This window comes from Spinacia oleracea, chromosome 4, assembly GCF_020520425.1.
Source record: "Spinacia oleracea cultivar Varoflay chromosome 4, BTI_SOV_V1, whole genome shotgun sequence".
Classification (NCBI taxonomy): domain Eukaryota; kingdom Viridiplantae; phylum Streptophyta; class Magnoliopsida; order Caryophyllales; family Amaranthaceae; genus Spinacia; species Spinacia oleracea.
Window position 1 is genome coordinate 16,658,105 of NC_079490.1, and position 4,765 is coordinate 16,662,869.

The following is a 4,765-nucleotide window of genomic DNA, read 5'->3' on the forward strand; positions in this document are numbered from 1 at the left end:
TTGGAGCAGTCAATTCAGAAAGAATACCGCATTCTTTTAGATGGTCATCAAACTCATGGCTAAGATATTCACCTCCTCGATCCGATCTTAGAGCTTTGATTTTCTTGCCATGTTGATTTTCTACTTCATTTTGAAATTCTCGGAATTTCTCAAACGATTCAGACTTGTGCTTCATTAAGTAAATATAGCCATCACTAGTGGAAAAAATACCTGTTGAGGGGGGCATTTTGGGCTTATTGAGGCGAACAAGGCCCGCTTCGACAGACGTGGCTTCAACAGCTCACATAGCTGTTGAGGCGGGCTTTGTTCGCCTCAACAGGTAGTCTGTTGTGGGGGGCTTTCAAAAGCCCGCCTCAACAGCCCAAAACCAAAGCGAAAAATAAGGACCTGTTGTGGGGGGCTTTACAAAAGCCCGCCTCAACAGACACCTCTGTTGAGGCTCACTTCTTAAATGCCCCCCTCAACAGACCTGTATTTTTGCGTCAATACCTGTATTTTTGCGCCAATACCACCACTAATATTCTGCTTTAATTTTCTTTGTTAGGTAATAGAAGAACCATAATACTCATAAAATAGACAATTGTAAACAATAAATACTTCATTCACATTAATATTGAAATAATATTGTTTAATGTAATTTTATAATATAAATTCACACAAAAATAATATTTGAATCTACAATTCGATTATTCTGCCTACGCTTCCCTTGACCATTACCAAAATTACTCTTCCTTGTAAATGAACAACCACTCAATTTTGCAAGTTGTCCAACCAGTTGGCCAACACCACCAAACGCAACAGAGACAAAGACACGATCTCCTTTCTTAGCACCTCCAATCTCGTACAACCCAACATAGGCTATCATGCGTGCCTAGCATACCTACATATGATACAAGCGAAAAAAATAAAACGACAATTATTTTTTAAACAAGACACTGGATTCATGAATTCATATTGGATTCATGAATAATTTTTTAAACAAGAGATCAGAAAGCTGTAGTTATAACTTAAAACCATCCCATTTTTAATTATTTACAGAATAACCCAACTTATTATACCACTTGATAAAACTGTCGCCTTTCTTTTCCTTCTCTCACCACCTCCCCTTAAGGTTGGATTTATATTTTCAATTTTTCCTAATTTTAATTGAAATATGATTTCCTCCTCACTATTACAACAACCTAAAAAAGTAAACCTAAATAACTGCACAAAAAGGAGCACTTAAGGCACTACATTACACGGTGAAAAGGAGGTGATTGTCTTAAAGGCTCTTGGCAAGGCGAATATCTAAGGAACATTTGAGGCATTTTAGGGCATTTGATGCTCATAGCAGACCTTTGTAAACACAAATTAGTGCAGTAAAGTATTAAAGTGCTAAAGTACAATATCAATCCTGCAACAGTAGGGAAAATAAGAACTGCATACATCTACCATATACATCTAAAAGCAGTTTTAAAACACAATCTCAGCATCAAGCTTAACCAACAAAACGATTTCTTTTTTTTTCCCAGCAATGGTTCATAGTTTCATACACACAGATGCCCCAATTCACAGAATATTAATTCTTAAAGCCATACACCAGCAATCCAGAAAGTGAACATACCTTGATGTCTGGATGAGTTAAAATATGGAGCTTTGTATGGAGCTTATGGCTGCTTGCCCTCCTGTTGCTGCAATGTACTGCTGTGTTTGCTGCATTTTGAACCACAAAATGTTACTAATCATACATGAGAATCCAAGATAAAGCAAGGTATGATATATGAATGGTAAAAATTTATCAGTTAAACAACAAAGTAATGCCCGAAGTTCACCAAAAATGGCAAAATGACAGTTCAGTTTTACTGAACTTTAAGAAAATATACATTGTAGTTGATGTTTGTTGCATGTGGAACCAAAAACCATTACTAATCATACATGAGAATCCAATATCAGAATATCTGGATGGTAAAAATTTCTCAGGAGAACACTGAAAGACGCTTAATAGGAAAAGAAATGGAAGAAGATCATCAAAATTACAGTTCTGTTTTACTGGAGTTCAAGCAGGTATATTTTGCAGTTGATGTTTTGGTGCATTCGGAGATGACAAATATTAAATTCTTTTCCTGCCCGTTCTCTATGTCTCAAGGGAGAAAATAGATCACAGATCAATAAGCATTAGATGTATTACAGAACACTTGATAAGCATCAGAAAACTACCTATTCCCAGTCTCTATCTCATACAAAAGTGAACAAAGTTAAAAATAATTAACAATAAGAAACTGAAATGAGGGAGAAGAAAAACAACCTTTACGACAGTTGCTTGAAATCAGGCCACGATTATGGTATTCTGTATATTTTGCTACTAGCTAGAAACAAGATTGAAACAAGATTGTAATCAGTAATCAAAACAAAAGTTTTAATACTAACATAAAATTAATAGAAAAATAGAAAATACCTTTTCTAGCATCTGTGATTTGTTATGATTTATAATTTATCAACATGTTTGATAGTTGACACTTGACAGAGCAGTAGTAACTATTAAGCTTATGGACAAGGGACTGACTGCAGATATTCAGTTCAGTCTGATCTCCACTAGAGTACTAGACAGCCATAACATATTTTCTATTAGCATAAACATGATCCTTAACAACAACTTGTTGTGCAGTTAGTAGGCTTAAATTGCTAGATGAATCATTAAGTAATAACCCAAGACACGAGCACTGAGCCAATGAGCAATGAGCAATGAGCCAATGATGATGATCGTTTGGCATCATAAGCTGCACCTTCCATATCCCTCTACACTTCCTAACTTAATTTTACAACCTTAAAATGTTTCACCTTTACCACCCTATATATTATATAATCTATTCTACATCTCATCTAACTACACTTGTATTGTTCCACAACAACTAAACCAATCAACCATCTAGTAAATCAACAAGGATTGCCAAAACAACCTCAAATAGACCCTCGTAACATTCAAATTCAACATTTTAGCAATTTAGACTTGACAAGTATTAACAATGAAATAATCAACTTGGTAATGAATTCAATGTAACTGCCGTTTCTTCTTGTAATGTGTAATGTAATGTACTCCGTAGTATTCAATTTCAAATCAATTAGAACAAAGCAGATTTTGATACTTTATACAATGACCTTAAAAACCACACAAAAGAATTAAACTTAGGAATATATTTGAAACTAAACAATTACATGACATCCAATACTAAGTATCATACCCTTCTTCTCTAGCTTTTCTTAATTGGCTCATCATCATCTTCAATATCCCAACTCAAATATTCATCATCATCTTCAGCAACACTCAACCTCTTTCGCAATTCTTCCTTGTTACTAGGACTACTTAGAATACAATGAAAAACTGACTAAAAAGTAAGAACGTTCAGGTTCAGAAATCAACAGCAATTCCTACCAACTAAAAACATGTTTTGCTAATCATGGAAGAGCAATATGCTTTTTTTCCCAACCTCATACCCACATATTCTACTCCGTACTGTCTTCTTCCCTATCTTCCGAACAAATTAATCATGCATCCAAACTCATCAATGAATTCAGATTACAAACCACCACCACCGCAACTAATTTGAGACAAAAAACCTAAAATAAAAAACCTAAATTCACCACAATTGTAAATCATTAATTGGAATTGATGAGAGTAATTCCAAGAAGAAGAAGAAGAAGATCTCTTTACCACCGCAAGATCAGAGCCACCAGCAAGCCATCACCTTGCTTGCGTCGCCTCATCCGACCACCCACGACCTACCTAAACCCGAGCCGCACCTCCACCACCGCCACCTCCCTTTAGAGAATAAAAAATCGTTAAAATCAACAAAAATAATCAAAAACCTAAATTATAAATCAAAAGAGTTAATAAAAAATAATATGAAAAATCAAAAACCTAAAAGAATTGAAGAATGCAGGAGAGATGGAGAGAGATGAAAGAGTTACCTCATTTGGAGAACGACGCCGTCTTCCTCGAGAATACGAAGTAGATGACGGTCGAATCGATATACCCTAGCTTGAGGAGGGAGACAAATCGACGAGTTTGAAGAGTCGAGGGAGAGAGGTCGCGGAGATACCCTAGCTTTGTAACTCTTCCATGGAAGGCGGAGGAAAAGCTTCCATGGAAGCCAACGACTGTGAGGAGAGCGAGAGGGAGCCCGATTTGTTGACGAAATAGCGGGTTTGAGGAGTTTTGAACCAGGAGAGAGGAGAGGAGAGAGGAGAGTGAAGAGAAGAGAGAGAAATGAAACAGATGAAATGAGGAGGTTTAAATGTTGCGAAGACCTGTTGAAGCGAACAAAAATAAGCCCGCCCCTTTAGACTAGTGTCTATTGAGGCGGGCAATCAAAAGCCCTCTTCAATAGTATCTATAGAAGCGAACACCACAAAAGCCCGCCCCAATCTGTTAGTAAAACATTTGACCCGCGTTGACTGAGTGGTTATTGAGGCTCACTTATGTATGCCCCCCTCAATAAGGGGGCTACAACAGGCATTTTTTCCACTAGTGCATATCTACTGAAGTCGTCCGTAAACGTTATGAAATAGCTGAACTCACCTCTAGCTTTCGTACTCATAGGCCCACATACGTCCGTATGTATTAGCCCTAGTAGTTCGCTTGCTCTTTCTCCCACTTTTGAGAAAGGTTGCTTTGTCATTTTGCCAAGTAAACAAGATTCGTATTGATCAATCTTCTCTAAGTTGAATGATTCTAGAATTCCTTTCCGTTGAAGTAATTCCATGCGCTTTGTGTTTATATGGCCTAATC

General features: G+C 36.8%; 1 long non-coding RNA gene across 1 annotated transcript; it reads right to left on the reverse strand.

The window, feature by feature from the left end:
• Nucleotides 1-579: 579 nt before the first annotated feature.
• On the reverse strand, nt 580-4,332 carry LOC130459395 (uncharacterized). The gene is made up of 3 exons (XR_008918772.1): nt 2,285-4,332; nt 1,604-1,692; nt 580-880 (listed from the first exon to the last, which is right to left on the reverse strand). It is a non-coding gene; the product is annotated as an uncharacterized lncRNA (long non-coding RNA).
• Between the last annotated feature and the right edge of the window lie 433 nt (nt 4,333-4,765).